Source organism: Nerophis ophidion, linkage group LG03 (genome assembly GCF_033978795.1).
Source record: "Nerophis ophidion isolate RoL-2023_Sa linkage group LG03, RoL_Noph_v1.0, whole genome shotgun sequence".
NCBI lineage: Eukaryota > Metazoa > Chordata > Actinopteri > Syngnathiformes > Syngnathidae > Nerophis > Nerophis ophidion.
In genome coordinates, this window is record NC_084613.1 from 70,719,980 (window position 1) to 70,737,928 (window position 17,949).

Consider the following 17,949-nt stretch of genomic DNA (forward strand, 5'->3'; position numbering starts at 1 on the left):
TTCCTTATTCTATTTTATTACATACAAGTGTTTAATCATAACAAAGTCACTGGCACACAGTGTCCAGGGAATTATTCCCCGAGTTCAAAAACTTTAACCCAAAAAATATTTTGAGAAAATCACGACCACTAATCGTGATCTTTATTTGAGAAAATCAAAATATCGCTGTAATCACGCAGGTATCGACCACACACTGATACTAGTCTTGGTATCGACATTGCCAACTTATGGTTCAATTTGCCCTCCTCTTACATGTCGTGTACTGACTTCAACAATGCTGACACACCAACAGTTGTTGCTATATTATTCTCTCCCTAGACTTTTGTTAACCTACTTGTTACTTTCCTGTTAATAAATGAGTTTCTCCTGCAACGTGGTTCCATCTACACTTCCTAAACTTTACTAAGCACACACATATTCTGGTCTTATTTCAAGCCAATTTAGCAGCTTGTTAGGCAATTAGCAAGCTTCCTCTCGGTGTATAACACGATCAGACAAGTCCTCCAGTGACAACAATACTTGATAATGATACTTAACATAGACAATGATTACACTGCAGACCAAAGTGGACCAATCAGAATTTTTCAAATGTTTTTTCTTCAGATGACTATTTAGTATAATATCATTTAAACTTTATCAGACCCCAGTATAAATGTGCAGAGGCCCCGATATAGTCCCAACGTAGCATTGACGTCACTTACATGCACAGTTCTATAAAGTGAAAACAAAGGAAGTTTAATTTATTTTATAAATGAACTACGAAGTCGCTACTACTCGTTGAAACATGTGGCGAAGTAACTCCGTAACTTGCCCACAGACGACATAAAGTCGCTGAACAGGTCGCATTGCTGTTTAGACTGCAGTAACATTTGAGAATATCCGATTCCAAACAGATTCAGACTGTATTCGTGACTGTGTGTACCATGAATTGATTTACGTGGACCGTTGAAAATAAGTTGAAAAACGTATTTGGGTGTTACCATTTAGTGGTCGATTGTACTGAGTATGTACTGTACTGTGCAATCTACTAATAAAAGTTTCAATCTATCACTCAATGTATGGAGACAAATTATCAGCTGCAAGCCGGTTGTCAGCTGGGGGACCAAGAATAAACGGCGTCAGCGAGAGAGAATCAGTATTTGTGATCAGCAGTTAAAGGCATCAATGGGTAACAGCGATCACATATTCACGAAAATTGTTCGATACTGATCGGTGGCTAAAACATGATCTTCAATCTCGAAAAAAAAAAAAGGGCAGTCGTCTTATATCGGGGTGAGTATAGTGCTTCCTGATTTAAATGGCACTGCAATTTTTGGGGAATTTTGACGATCATTCATATTCCTTATGCAAGACAAGCACACATGTTTTTCTGTTTTTTTCTGTATTCTAACCAGTAAATAAATGCAATCAAAAGTCCGCTTACAATGGAGCCTTTGGGAGTAGTTCTATTCTGACTATAAAGTGCTTTAAAAACATCTAAACACCGCCATTAAAGTTTTAAATACATGCTGTATGCAAATATGTAATGTATCAACAGGTACATTCATAATAATATATAACATTTACGGATTATGATCATTTTAAGCATACGGCGGCGCAATGATTTCACTAAGACATCACAACGTTGGCTTTTTCCTTCAACAACATCTCTGAATACTTCTCACTGGCGTGTGGGGCGGTATAGCTAGGTTGGTAAAGCGGCCGTGCCAGCAACTTGAGGTTTGCAGGTTCGATCCCCGCTTCCGCCATCCTAGTCACTGCCGTTGTGCCCTTCGACAAGACACTTTACCCACCTGCTCTCAGTGCCACCCACACTGGTTTAAATCTAACGTAGATATTGGGTTTCACTATGGAAAAAAAGTTTGACTCGCTAGAGAAAAAGCGCTATATAAATATAATTCACTTCACTTCACTCACTGCAGATTTCAGGAGATCCAACAAACATAATTAAACATCACGTACAGTGAACTGTCTACTGTCACAGGGATGCCAGGAGATGGGGTGTGGATATGTTACTGTTTAGATGAAGAATGACTCATAATCCTCGCAAGGAAAAAAGGGGAATTGAACTAAGCGTCTTTTCGTGTCTTTCTCACCATTTCAGGGTTCAAATCGGATGGAAAAGTTTACCAATTCATTGGATTATGTCCTCATCCTTCTACTACCAAGTTGAGACCGTGAGACATGATTTATGACCTACTGTAAACTGTCACCTCTGTGATCAAAGCACCACTAAAAATAGTTTGTCTGTGTCAGTACTTATAATAACAATATCACTAATACTTAGTTAATATTCAGGCCACAATAAGTAATTCATGTTTTGTTGGCAGTTTTTGGATGGTTATTTAGAGGGCTCTAAGGGCACAATAGAGGACCTTCCATTGACTCCCTTGTAAGCTGACTTTTTTTTACAAGTTAGAATTCATCAAAAAAAAAACATCTGTCTTGTCTCTCATAATGATTGTGAACAATAGGCACAATTCCCCCCAAAATGCAGTTCCCCTTTAAGTTATCATATAGATGCAGTGAAGCATACACAGAGGCCCTGACACAAATATCATCCTGGGTCTCAAGAGGATATGGAAGAAAATATAATTTAGTGCATTTGTTTGGAGTCTTGGAAAGAAATAGCCCTGTTATGCGTGTCCCCATAGGGACAGGGGAAGCTGGCTCTCAGAAGGATATTTTGCTTTGCTACGGATACTGTGCTCAATACAACACTGGCATGAAAACAGGACTTAAGAACATTCAGGGAGAGTTTCTCCCATACCAATAATAATAGTATTTAAGCCATTGCTATTTCCTTTGTTACTGGTAATTAGGAAATGTAATCAAACAACAAAATTGTGTCCTCCACATGCTTGTATTACTAACACTGTCAACAACTCCTGCCTGCTTTCCCATCTTCACTTGGGCTTTAGATGCTTACAGCGGCTACAGGTTTGCGAAGATGCCAAAAATGAGAAGATGCAAACAATGAGACGAGAGTAAAAAAGGGAAGCTACCCCACAGAATGCAGAGGAGGTTGCTCGCTGCCCGAGTGGATCACTGCAGCAGGAATGCAGCAAATGAGGGGGTGGTTTGTGATGATGACGTACATCAAGAAGAGATATGGAGAAAAGTATTGGGACACCTGTGTCCGCCTCTCATGGAAGGACACGAGAGGGAATGCAGAACCGATGTTAAAATACAGTAAAAAAAAAAAAGTGCCGTGCCACTCCTTGAGGCCACAGGGAAGGAAGCTTGGCGCCGGCGTTTGTGCCCGACAGGAAGCACATTCACAAAGACCAAAGAGGAAACACAGAGCAGCCTAGGAGGAGGATGAAGAGGAAAAAGGGGCAAAGGAGGTCAAAGTCAGTATGTGGTTATAAAATGACAGATCAGAGAAAGAGGTACGACAGATGAGAAAGCAAATGGATGCCATTTAGATTCAGGGCTGGTACAAAGACGTAGCTTGAACGACAATAATTATTTATTCCTCAATCAACATTTTTATTTGTATCAACCCCACACGAAATGTATCAAGATGTAAATAATTCACATGTAAAGATTGCATTTATTGCAAATAAAATGGAAAATGTTGGAATCGATGACATAAAAAATTATTAAATTATTGAAGTAAAAAAAAAGGTGCAACATTATTAGGAACACAACAAATATGTTTATTTATTACAATATTAATATGTTTTCATTTATTAAATGCATAATGATGTAAGAGCGGCATTACAATTTTAGGACTACATTTTAAAAATCCATGCGATTCTCCTAACAAAATAAGCCCCAAAATGTTTAAAATCATTATTTTAGTAAAACACATTTTTAATGAATGTATTTTTATGTATCAGTTATTTGCGCATAAATAATCAGTTAAATCTTAAATAAGCAACAAGATGACTACTAATAATTACAATGAATTACAAGCCAATATTTATATTATATAAATAATCACATAGCTTTTGATAATGTAATCGGGTGTGGTATTGCAATGTTAGTTATGGAAATAATTTGATGCAATCCTTTGAAAAAAGCTATTTCTAAAATGTATTTAGAATGATATTAATGAAATAACAAAACTGATTCTTACTTGTATGTAATTAAAGTATTTGTATTTGATAGTTATCTGTTCATGAATTATCGGTTAATTCCTGTCATATCAAGATTTTTTTTCTGCATTTAAAACACTGCCTTATGGTCTACATTACATGTAATGGTGGTTCTTTGGTCAAAATGTTGCATAGATTATGTTTAAAGGGACCTTTTCAAGCCGCTTTCTGACCGTCTGTTCAGGGTGCGCTGTTTTGTGGGCGGTTTTATTTACGTGTTTCCACTTCCACAGTGTTACTCGTACATGTAACAGCACAGGATGCATGTGCATTTACGAGCCGATCTGCCGCACAAGAGGAAAGTGAAAAATAAGGGAACTTATTGACTACAGTGTTAGACTACAATGGCGCCATGGGTACATTTCTACCATATATGGATAATCCGCTGACGTCACCAGTAGCAAAAATGCCACCAATGGCAAAAACATCGCAAATGGGTCAAATTCCAAATGGCTCGTTTCCGGGAAAAAGAAATATGAAAGAAAACATAACTGTTTAATTAATATTTTCACATTACCCTCATAGTTTGATTTCCAATTCTCGAGACTTACAGTATGCAGATTCCAAATACATAACAGCCTGTACTAACACGTAAGCAAAGTTGGTTTTGCATTAAAGGGCCCCTTTAAATGAATGCATCATTGCAAAGTCATAGAGAAAAAAATGTTTGGACGATTATATTCTATGAAAAACATGCATGTTAAACTAGCTGTTAGCTAGCTTAGCTTGAAGACTGTAGATTGAAGCACTTTACAGCTGAAAGTAAGCAGTTAACAACATGAAATTAACAAATAGAATAATAAGAGTTAGAGAGAGAATAATATAACAGTTAGTAACTGTTGATCTGTCAGGAATGTCTCAGCCAGAAGTGCACCACACGTAAGAAGAATACATCGATCCATAAACCACTGGTGTTAGCCATATCAGATTATGGTCGACACTATAATAATTACATCAATACTTTTATTTTCCTAAAATATTTTATTGTTAATGTTCGAAGACAAAAACCAAATGAATTAAATGCGTAATAGAGAGTAGCTTTTGCTTTTGTTTAGTTACTGTGTAGTATTGACTTTGTTTAGCTCAAAAATTGTATGTCCATCCATCCATCCATTTCTACCGTTTAGCCCTCTCGGTGTTGCGGGGGTGCTGGAGCCTATCCCAGCTGCATTCGCGCGGAAGGCGGGGTGCACCCTGGACAAGTCGCCACCTCATCGCAGGGCCAACACAGATCGAACCCAGGACTTTCTTACTGTGAGGCACACACTAACCCCTGTGTCGCCTGTCTGCCCCCAATTTTATGTCATAAAGGAGAATAAAGAACAAGTTTAAATATTGTGCGGATATTTTTAAACTGTCAATAGTACTCACCATAAATAAACAGAAAAATTCACAGTTAGTACATCTGATTGGTATTGGTATCGTGCAAATCTCACTCATGGATGATCAATATCGAACTCAGCAGCATAAATCCTTGATCGGACCATCTTCAGGCAAAAATATCAGTGTGCGGCCGAGCTCAGTTGAGGGAAATGTAACTGCACACTAAACTGAACAGGGAAGTATTTGCCTGGCGTTAATGAAGTGCACATGCTTGAAACAAGAGCACAAAGTACACTTACGTTTCAGACACATCCTTCATTTCTGACATGTTCACCTCCTCTTCCCAAAGTCTCCATCCTGTGATTGCAAACGCACAAACAAACATGTGGTTAGCCGGTGATTCAAAAACGTCGCCTTTCGCCAGCGTTTTGATGACAGCGCTAACAGTGGGGGAGGGGGAGTGGGGGCCATGGGAAGTCAAACTAGCATCCAGAGAGTGAGCAAACTGTTTGTGGACTTTGCAATAGACTCATGCATGAGCAGACAAGCCATGTTGGGCCACGGCAACACAAGGCCCCTATTCACTTTTCTGGGGAGGCGCTGACATGCACACACGCACACACACGTCTGCATGTACACACACACTATTATCATAATCATCATCAGCAACCCATGGACTCTCTCAAGTGCATCAAAACGCACACGCAAACACACATACAGAGACAACGCAGAAGCATTCCACTACAGTAGCATTCCATATGTTTGGCTAAGCACAGAGAATCCAGACTTAAGACAGAAGTCTGGACTGAATTAAAAGGATGAGTGCTGGAGGAGAGGAGGAGGAGGAGGGAAAAGAGGAAGACGAAGGAGGAAAAGCTGCAGGAGTCAAATACAAAATTATAACACTGTTAAACTTTGCGGTTACTGGCGAATTTGGCGGAAAAATCAGCAACCAGAAAGTCAGTGTGTGGAACGCGGACCTCCGCCAAGGTGCAAAGTGGATGGTCTGTGTAGCAAGACAATTTACTGGAAAACGACCAGCCTACGTTTAACGGTGTCATCACTTCATAACGCAGCACTGCATAACTTTACGAAATGGCTTAACCTGAGTAGCTTCGCTCATTTCTATTGCGCTAAATGACGGTTATCAATAATAATGACAGGCGGGAAAACATTCACAAGGATTTTATGACACTATCTATTAGAGGCGGGGGAAACAGTCAATTTTTAGATGCATTACAATTCGGACATTGACGATTACAAAATCGATTAGTAAATGACAATGATTAATAATCGATTTATTTATTGTAAATAAAGTAATGCAGACAGTTCTACAATTTGGCTGACCGCAGCGAGCAACCTCACTGAGAGATCTGACCAGCTATGTTATGTCATGGCTTTAATGTTCCAGTTTTACACACATTTCCATTAATTTTATAAATGTGGGAATTCATTCAACTGTTTATTACACATGCACTGTCTTTAAAAGTTGCAAGTAATAACCACTTATTTGGTAAAACAAAAATAAATGTAAAACTGCATCATCCATCCATCCATCCATCATCTTCCGCTTATCCGAGGTCGGGTCGCGGGGGCAGCAGCCTAAGCAGGGAAGCCCAGACTTCCCTATCCCCAGCCACTTCGTCTAGCTCTTCCCGGGGGATCCCGAGGCGTTCCCAGGCCAGCCGGGAGACATAGTCTTTCCAACGTGTCCTGGGTCTTCCCCGTGGCCTCCTACCGGTTGGACGTGCCCTAAACACCTCCCTAGGGAGGCGTTCGGGTGGCATCCTGACCAGATGCCCGAACCACCTCATCCGGCTCCTCTCGATGTGGAGGAGCAGCGGCTTTACTTTGAGTTCCTCCCGGATGGCAGAGCTTCTCACCCTATCTCTAAGGGAGAGCCCCGCCACCCGGCGGAGGAAACTCATTTCGGCCGCTTGTACCCGTGATCTTATCCTTTCGGTCATGACCCAAAGCTCATGACCATAGGTGAGGATGGGAACGTAGATCGACCGGTAAATTGAGAGCTTTGCCTTCCGGCTCAGCTCCTTCTTCACCACAACGGATCGATACAACGTCCGCATTACTGAAGACGCCGCACCGATCCGCCTGTCGATCTCACGATCCACTCTTCCCCCACTCGTGAACAAGACTCCTAGGTACTTGAACTCCTCCACTTGGGGCAGGGTCTCCTCCCCAACCCGGAGATGGCACTCCACCCTTTTCCGGGCGAGAACCATGGACTCGGACTTGGAGGTGCTGATTCTCATTCCGGTCGCTTCACACTCGGCTGCGAACCGATCCAGTGAGAGCTGAAGATCCCGGCCAGATGAAGCCATCAGGACTACATCATCTGCAAAAAGCAGAGACCTAATCCCGTGGATTGATAATCGATTTTTAATCGAATCATAGCTCCTAAATGGTAATTGTAATCGAATTGTGAAGTGGCCAAAGATTCCCACCTCTACTATCGATGTTGCATGCCTGTGTATATTGTCTTGGCCGACCTCTGAACTGATTTAAATTTGTAGATGATTTTGAGGTTGCAGAGGGATGTATTAGGAGTGCATTGATTATACCACATATCTACGTTGCACACCTGTACTCATGCATGAGCAAGCATTCCATGGCCTTGGAATTTTGTGGAATATTTTGAGTCTTTTGTTTTCTTTCTATTGTATAAGGTGACGGTTACTATGAGCGATAACTGTCAGTAGGACACATCACATTGATTTAATGACGCATTTTCTGTATTTTGCATGCCTGTCCATGTGTACGAGCGAAAGTACATTGGGCTTTGAATTTATGGAGTATTTTGAGTCGTTCTTTAATTTTATTGCGCAAGGTGGCAGATGTCATTGACAAATGGCGGGAGGAAAGATCACATTTCTTGGATGACACAAAAACACTGCAAGCCTGTGCTCATACATGAGCGAGCGTACTGTGGGCTTTAACTTTTGTGGATTATTTTGAGTCATTTGGTCTATTTCTAATATACTGTACAAGGTGACGGATAATAAGGTTACCATGAATGACAACTGACAGGAAGACAAATGACATTGATCTCATGGCTCGTCTGCCATATGTTGCATGCCTGTGTATGTGTATGGGCAAATGCAGAGTGGGCTCTTATTGTGGAATATTTGGAGTTAATCTGTTTAAATTTATGGTGCAAAGTGTGGTATGGTGTGGTATCAATTTTTTTTTCAAACATGCATATATTTACATGTTATACATATACATATATATATTATATTATTGGTGCAAATGTTTAACCAACACATATTTCACAACTGTTTGTCTATGTCTTTAATGTGTATATATTTGAACAGTGTTTATGTTGTGTACAAGGTGTATTTATAATATGTTTTGTAAAGGAAATTTTATATTTCTGTGAAGCTCATTTTGTATTTGAGGTTGTTTATAGAAATAAGTGCAAAACTTCAGCCTAAAACCTTTCGGTCTGTAAAATTGTCACGTTATGACTGTAAAACTGTTTGTTAATTTTGTTGACCACTGACCAAAGTAATAACAAACTAACTAACTATACATCATATATAGGGCTGCGCGATATGCCGGTATTATACTTAATACCTGCTTGCTTGGTGTGTCAAATATCTAACTACAACTCTGTTTAAAAGTGCCTCTATCCATAGCCTGTGTGGACTAAGCTACTGTAGTGTTGTGGCTCTGTGGCTGAAAAGTAGCTTTAAACTTAAACTTAACAGCCAGTAGCTTTCTCCACAGTGAGTGTGGCGACGCTCCATCCATCCCGCGCACAAGCGTGAGGATATGAACCTAACATTCATAAACAAAATGAACAAAAATTGCTCTGACATAGTAATGGCTAACCTATTATTTTTTAAAGAATAAACAACATATTACTTTACTACTTACAACAAAATAATCTGAGTGTTCTCAACACTGGTTATCTAGCCATAAAACACTGAAGCAGTCTTAAGCACTTCAAACCTTTTTTTTTTAATATACTGGTGTATATCGGATACCGGTATTCAAACTAAAAATACCGCAGTATCAGTTTTGGTCCATATTGCCCAGCCCTAGTCATATAGCTTACACATTCTAATTTCTCTTTACAACATATCCGAAATGGAGTAGGAAGACGCAAGGCTTATATAATCTTATCCCTTTTCTACTTCATATCAATTTTGAATACATATCTTGTAACACAGTTTACATTCTACAGTGAATTTCAAAATACAGCAATATTCTTCATAAGACTTTAAATGAACTATGATTCTCATAACAAGATTAATTATATACAATGTTCAATAAAGTTCAAGATTTTTCATAATTTTTCTTCTTTGTACATAGTACACACTTGTAGTTTGAACAACCTCTTGAGCCATATTAGTACATTGATTTCCATTCCATAATTTAATTCCACATACTGTACTGATGTGCTAAAAGTCTTAAGTGTTGTATATGGATACAGATGTTTTAATTTAGATTTTGTTCTAAGGTTATGTTTATCTTCTATTTAGGTTCCATATATAAGGGGTTTGTATGTTCTCCATATCCAACATTATGTGTTATTCTAATGGCTAGCTTTCGTAACGCAGTTAGTGTATGTCGTGCGTATGTTGTAATTATTTCCACACATTTCTACACAATAGCACAGTTATGGTAACACGAGCAAGCAGTAGAGAATATAAAGTTAAAAATATCATTAATAAATGGCGAAAGGAAGGATCTCATTTCATATATGAAACTTCTACCCTTCACGCCTGTGCCCATGCATGATCAAGTGTACAAAGGACATTTACTTTTTTTGGACTATTTCGAGTACATAAATAGACAGTACAGGCCAAAAGTTCGGACACACCTCTTCCTTATTCAATTAGTTATCTTTATTTTCATGACTATTTACATTGTAGATTGTCACTGAAGGCATCAAAACTATGAATGAACACATGTGAAGTTATTTACTCAACAAAAAAAGGTGAACTAACCGAAAACATGTTTTGTATTATAGTTTCTTCAAAATAGCCCCCCTTTGCACACTCCTGGCATTCTCTCGATGAGCTTCAAGCACACTTGTGAAGTGAAAACCATTTAAAGTGAATACTTCTTGAATCTCATCAAGAGGTCTCTGAGGTGATGATTTTAGGTTGTCCTAAAGAATTTGGAGGTAATCCTCCTTTTTCATTGTCCCATTTACTATCTGTAAACACCAGTTCCATTGGCAGCAAAACAGGCCCAGAGCATAATACTACTACCACCATGCTAGACAGTAGGGTAGTGTTCCTGGTATTAAAGGCCTCACCTTTTCTCCTCCAAACATACCTGTATTGCTGGGTATTGTGGCCAAACAGCTTAATTTTTGTTTCATCTGACAACAGAACTTTCCTCCAGAAGGTCTTATCTTTGTCCATGTGATGTCACATGAAACAAAAATGTTGCTGTTTGGCCACAATACCCAGCAATATATTTGGAGGAGAAAAGGTGAGGCCTTTAATCCCCAGAACACCATTCCTACCATCAAGCATGGTGGTGGTAGTATTATGCTCTGGGCCTGTTTTGCTGCCAGGGGAACTGGTGCTTAACAGAGAGTAAATGGGACAATGAAAAAGGAGGATTACCTCCAAATTCTTCAGGACAACCTAAAATCATCAGCCCAGAGGTTGGGTCTGGGGCGCAGTTGGGTGTTCCAACAGGACAATGACCCCAAACACACGTCAAAAGTGGTAAAGGAATGGCTAAATCAGGCTAGAAATAAGGTTTTAGAATGGCCTTCCCAAAGTCTTCCCAATTCTAAAGAAACGAGTCAATTTCTGAAAACCAACAAATTTAGCTGAACTGCACCAATTTTGTCAAGAGGATTGGTCAAAAATTCAACCAGAAGCTTGCCAGAAGCTTGTGGATGGCTCCCAAAACCACCGTATTGCAGTGAAACTTGCCAAGGGACATGTAACCAAATTAACATTGCTGTATGTATACTTTTGACCCAGCAGATTTGGTTACATTTTCAGTAGACTCATAATAAATTCACAAAAGAACCAAACTTCATGAATATCTTTTGTGAACAACAAGTATGTGCTCCATTCACTCCAGTCACAAAAAAATAAGAGTTGTAGAAATTATTGGAAACTCAAGACAGCCATGACATTTTCTTCTTTACAAGTGCATATGCATATATATATATATATATATATATATATATATATATACATATATATATATATATATATATATATATATATATATATATATATATATATATATATATATATATATATATATATATATGTGTATTTTTTTGTCTTTTTACCAAACAATTGCAGAAAAAATTAATACACATATGCAGGAATATGAGTTTAAATAAATAACAACATAAGCTGTCATTATTCACGATAATTATAAATCATTTAAAGACCTTTTGTCCCTTTGTTATTATCCAATCCAATCCGTTCCATCAGTAACGCCCGTATTACGATATTGAAATTCAGTCCACATTTTCACAGTTACCTTAGCAAGGTCGGGCCAGACAGCATCTGCATTAAGGCTACCTTTAGTGTGTTCACAACACTGCAGATTACAATGTCTAATTCAGATTTTCTTTTTTCAAATATGATCTTTTTATGTAGTCGTTCACATTACAAAAAAACGTATCCAGAATGACCAGAATACAGCCAAGTCAAGTAAACTTGGAAGTAGACATGCTCGTCGTCTCAGTACTGGCCTATTTGTGGCAATTTCAAGGATTTTGTGCAATCATAGTCAACACTTTCTAAACCGCGGAGAAAATTATGAAAGAAGATGTCTACCGTCCAGTTTTGGGCACATTTGCCTCGATGTTTGCTCTGAAAAGCGTATTGGCGATCAGTGGTGGAACATTGATTGACGTGAGTTCCTCAAACATTATTTTTATTTGTTTCTGCTAATTTACACACCTATTTATTTTGTAACCTTCTGTTTTGGGGAATAATGTGCCATTTTGCGACCGCAGCGCTGCAGAGTTCACACGGAAGTGGCATCATAACACTATCTAATTTATTTGTAAAATAAAACTCACAATGATATTGTCTATTATATTGCTGACAGAAAAATAACTTCCATACCGTATGATAATCAAAGCACACTACAACAGCTTTGCAGTATCTGTGTGCTACTTAAAATCATTGCTGTAGTCTAATAGCCTTAGTGATATTTTCAAGTAGTTTTTGGGGGCTCTGAAGACTAGATTCACTGACAGATTCATAGTCAAAAAGGTGGAGTTCTATAGGTTTTTTTTAATCTTCACTTTGATCTTATTTCCCATAAAAGGCAGGTTATTGTGATAGTCTATATCACCCATTCTTACTGGCCAAGTGTGGTGTTTGCGAGCCATATACAATGATGTGGAGGGCCAGATCTGGTTGAGTTAGACACCTGTGAACTAAGCTTTTCAATTGTGCATATTGAACCAACAAGCTGTGCTCTGCGAGAACAGAGTGATCGATATATACCTGGAGGAATGTGACACAAAGGCGCACACGATGCGTTCAATGACTGCTGAACAGAGCAGGATGCCGAAACCCCTATCGCCCACTAGAAATAATTGATCCTAATTGTAACAGTGTCTTTCTTTATTTTAGTTGTTAAAATACAAAAATAATTTGGTCAAAAGATTTAAGTGTGTGTATAAGTACAATAAAGATAAACGTGATAATTTTGGTCACAATAACTGTGATATGACATTTTCATATCGGTATATCCATAGATGCATTCTAAACTAGTTTGGTGTTTTAACAAGGACAGCATGACGTCAGCTGGAGATAAAAATGTAAATGGTAAAAAATGTTAATTGTTTAAAAACATTTTAAAACATAAAAAATACAAAACAAGTGCTGGCTGGGCCTAATAGCGGACGTTTTGTTTTGATGTCTGCTTTGACATGCACTATAACTGTCCTATTTTAAACATGTCTGTACATGCTTGTAAAGATTTATTGCTCGTTCTTATCCTGACATGACGCTGATGCGTGAGAAAAAAAAAAATTCAAGACAAGAAATCACTCTTTAGAGATTATTTTGAACAATGTCATGCACTTGGCACTCTTGACTTTGTGGTGTATTTTCTCTTAACTGGCAGCAACACCAATTGCCTTGAGTTGATGTGGTTATTTCTGTACCCATTGGCTACAACTTCTCTTCTCACACTTGGTGTTGTTGCTCCTTCATTGTATTGAAGTGACAAATCAGGAAGAAGACACGCCCTATGTAGACATGGAGAGCCAAAGCTAAAAACAAGGCTAACAACAAAGCAACATACTTTCCTTATTATTTGTGCCTTTATGTCTCTTTACGTTGCCAATGGCTGATTTTGTAGAAAACTTGTAAAAAAAAAAAGGACCGTAGATAAGGAACACTTTTCACCACACAAATGTGCATACAGTAACTGAGAAGATAGTTAAACGTTTTCTCAGGGTATTCAATTGATCACAACTGGACTGTTCATATTGTCTTAGAACAACTTTTGTTTAGCCTCTCAACCGAGCAGGACCGTCATAGAAAAACTGATCAGTCCAGGAGCGATAGATTGAATTAGAGCAGTGGTTCTTAACCTTTTTTCAGTGATGTACCCCCTGTGGACATTTTTTTTTAATTCAAGTACCCCCTAATCAGAGCAAATAATTTTTGGTTGAAAAAAAGAGATAAAGAAGTAAAATACAGCATTATGTCATCAGTTTCTGATTTATTAAACAGTGCAACATAACAGTGAAAAATGTTGCTCATTTGTAGTGGTCTTTCTTGAATTATTTGGAAAAAAAGATATAAAAATAACTAAAAACTTGTTGAAAAATAAACAAGTGATTAGATTATAAATAAAGATTTCTACACATAGAAGGAATAATCAACTTAAAGTGCCCTCTTTGGGGATTGTAATAGAGATCCATCTGGATTCATGAACTTACTGTAATTCTAAACATTTCTTCACAAAAAAATAAATCTTTAACATCAATATTTATGGAACATGTCCACAAAAAATCTATTCGTCAAAACTGAATATTGCATTGTTGTATTTTTTTCACAGTTTATGAACTTACATTTATATTTTGTTGAAGTATTATTCAATAAATATATTTATAAAGGATTTTTGAATTGTTGCTATTTTTAGAATATTTATCTAAAATCTCAAGTACCACTTGGCAGACCTTCAAGTAACCCCAGGGGTACGCGTACCCCTATTTGAGAACCACTGAATTAGAGGATACAATGATCTGGATGAATGGAAACATCAACACAATAGTCAGAACTTCAACTGTAAGAGAACACGGTCATCCAATTTCATGAAACTGTTATTAAACAGTTACACAACGGTTCAGGGGCTGTCAATTGTTCCTACCGTACACTACACCACTTTCATAGATAATTCCATCCATCCATCCATTTCCTACCGCTTATTCCCTTTTGGGGTCGCGGTGGGAGCTGGCGCCTATCTCAGCTACAGTCAGGCAGAAGGCGGGGTACACCCTGGACAAGTCCCCACCTCATCGCAGGGCCAACACAGATAGACAGACAACATTCACACACTAACAGTGTTTGTGCATAATCTTAATTTTTCACTTGTTAGCACTTTATGACCGCAGTCTGCAATGAAATTTATTTTTAGTAAGCCAATTTTTAGTGTTGCCAATCAACCTATCCCCAGGTGCATGTCTTTGGAAGTGGGAGGAAGCCGGAGTACCCAGAGGGAACCCACGTATTCACGGGGCGAACATGCAAACTCCACAGAGAAAGATCCCGAGCCTGGAATTGAACCCAGGGCTGCAGGACCTTCGTATTGTGAGGCAGATGCACTAACCCCTCTGCCACCGTGAACTAAATCCTGGAATGAAGGCTGTAACAGAGATGAATGCATATACTGTAGATTTAAAAACGTCATACAACACGCAAAGAAGTTGTTTTAACCCAACATTGGACTGAAACAGAGAACACAGCAGGAAAGTTTACGTTTTACAACAAAATATTTGGATTCAAATGGAGCGTACAAGAGGAAACATCCACAGGGACACTAGGATACCATAGAGTATAACAAAAGAGGAAACGAGAGAGACCGCAAAAAAGGGTACAAGACGGATTGTGGTTAAGTTCCTCCGCTGGAGAAGCGTTCAAGGCCTGAAACTCCATCTGGGGTTCTACTGGCCAGGCCGGCCCTGTTTGTATGGGAACCCATTTCCTGAGTGATTAACGGCAAGGAGAGAATGTGTGTGTGTGTGTGTGTGTGTGTGTGTGTGTGTGTGTGTGTGTGTGTGTGTGTGTGTGTGTGTGTGTGTGCGCATGTGTGATATTGTGAGCACTGGGGGTTGCAGCTCGAAGAGGTCTGGGGTTGTTTTGTCTGCTTCAGGAGGAAAGGAATGTCAAACACTGCGGACAGGATGCCTTGCGAGAGAAGAGGACGAAGGCGGGACATAGTGTGAGAGTGGGCAAGCACAGAAGGGGGGGAAGGAGGACCACGACGAGAGACAGGAAGGTCCAGAAAGTAGCAGACACAAGGAGGAAATGTGCTCGACAGCATTCCTCCCTTTGCTGCTATTTGCATTCCGACACAGTAGCGAGGTGGAGCGACTACAAGCTGTCAGAGAGAAAACTCCTTTTCAAACTTGACTGTGAACCTGCAGAACCTGTCCTTATATCTAATGACTTACAGCCCTCAAGCTTTCCCTGTTTAACAAATACCAGCCAAGGGTTTCACACAGTCACAGCCCGGCTACATGGAAACTATTATGTATGCGCGAACACAGTACATGACAAGGAGGGAATATCCCTTCTTTGCATAGAAATCCCTTAATAGGCTTAACTGGCAAAATGTGAGGAGGGCTTATTGTCAAATCTGCAATATGAACCATGTCGATTTAACATGTTTCATTGCTATCTATAAATTAATCAATCATTAAGAATGATACACCAAACGGAGTGCACTACTTCACAACTTGCCTCCGACCGCCAGAGGCACTGTTTATTCCATCTCAACTAGTTTGTGTCTTTCAAACAAAGCATTTAGAGAGAGATAAATTTAATAGTTTAAATACTATTTAATAAAAGAAAAGTTATGGTGCAGTTTGCAGTGGCTGCCACTAGGTAGCAACTTTACTTTCTCTTTCTGTTGTTTGGTGTTTTGTCTTCGTCCCCAATGTGTACCGGTGGAGTAATGTGCAAGCAAAAACCGCACCTTTAGAACTGCAATGTTTAGAACACATTTGTTTGTTGAATCAGTTCTCTTAAACAGTGGTCACCAACCTTTCTAAGCACCAGATTCCTGGTCTTAGCCAAAAACCAAAAGCAAGATCTAACCCTGCGTCAACTATGTTTTACCGGTATATGGGTTTATGTTAACCTGACTTGCCAGATCCCTGTCGTTCGCTGAGCTCCACACATTGATCTGGGAGTTCTCAATAGGAAATGTATTTCAGAAGGCGGGGCCTTGTAAAAAAAAAATGTATGTGATTGGATAAACCACCTGTCCTTTATCTTGAATGACGTGCTACTTCTACCACTCACATTGAAATCAACCTGTGACGCTGATGAGAGCGGCCCTGGGAAATCCAAACTCAGTCGGAAAAAGAGCCAAAACATCCTTGCCACAAATAAATTCCTTCAAAACCGTTCTCTGATCATTTTAAATAATTAAAATTCGATCGATGTCGCTAAACAGTTGCAATAGCAGAATCAATGTCAGCACATGATTCCTTGCTCCGTGCCGCCATTGTTGATTGAATCAAACAGTCCCTTCGGCGCTATGTCACATTTCTGAAATCCCACCCGGCGATCCCGAATTGTTCATTATTTTTGCAATCTGGAAGGAGTTTTGCAAATGCCTTTGAGCCCAGACCCTTGTGTTGAGCTCAGCGAACTACAAGGTTCTGGCGAGAGTCAGGTTAGGTTTATGTGCATATATGTATACATATATCGTATTTCCTTGAATTGCCGCCGGGGCGCTAATTAATTTAAAACCTCTTCTCACTCCTGCGCTTACCAAAGGCACGCGGTAAAAGTAAGCATGCGCTACTTATTTTAAAACCTCTTCTCACTCCGGCACTTACCAAAAGTATGCAGTAAAAATTTGAGTGTGATGTAAATCCTTCTGAATAGCTCTTAATCTTCTTCCCTTTATGCGATTTCAAATTACCGGTATTGAAATCAGCCTCCTCCGTTTTGAAAAATGATGACAGGGGAAGTGTCACTCGTGATGTCACGAGTTTGACCAGGCAGTAATACTAAGCATGCGCTAATTATTTTGGGAAGCGACTTTGACCCGGCAGTAATTCAAGGCAGGCGCATACTATATGCCCTGCGGCAATTCAAGAAAATAAAGTATATATATATGGGCTGCACAATTAATCAAATGTTAATCGTGATCACCTGCGATATCAATATTTAAAAAGTATGCTGCCTCGCATATCAATTCAAGTACTTTCACAACCAACAGTCAGCCAACCACCAGGGGGCGACCGGAAGATAGTTGACTGATGTGAGAGGGACTAAGGGTGTGTGATCAAGAGTGTGACACTTGATCAGCT

General features: G+C 39.2%; 1 protein-coding gene across 5 annotated transcripts in view; it reads right to left on the bottom strand.

Annotated features, from left to right (window-relative positions):
* The window catches only part of luzp1 (leucine zipper protein 1), a 103,275-nt gene that overhangs the window by 36,166 nt on the left and 49,160 nt on the right, over positions 1 to 17,949 (bottom strand). For 4 of the 5 annotated variants that reach the window (XM_061895985.1, XM_061895983.1, XM_061895982.1 and 1 more), the window contains exon 2: positions 5,726 to 5,783. The exons of the other annotated variant lie outside the window; for it this stretch is intronic. The gene's annotated coding sequence lies outside the window, so the exon portion shown is untranslated. The remainder of the gene's footprint in view (positions 1 to 5,725; positions 5,784 to 17,949) is intronic. 5 annotated transcript variants of the gene reach the window in all.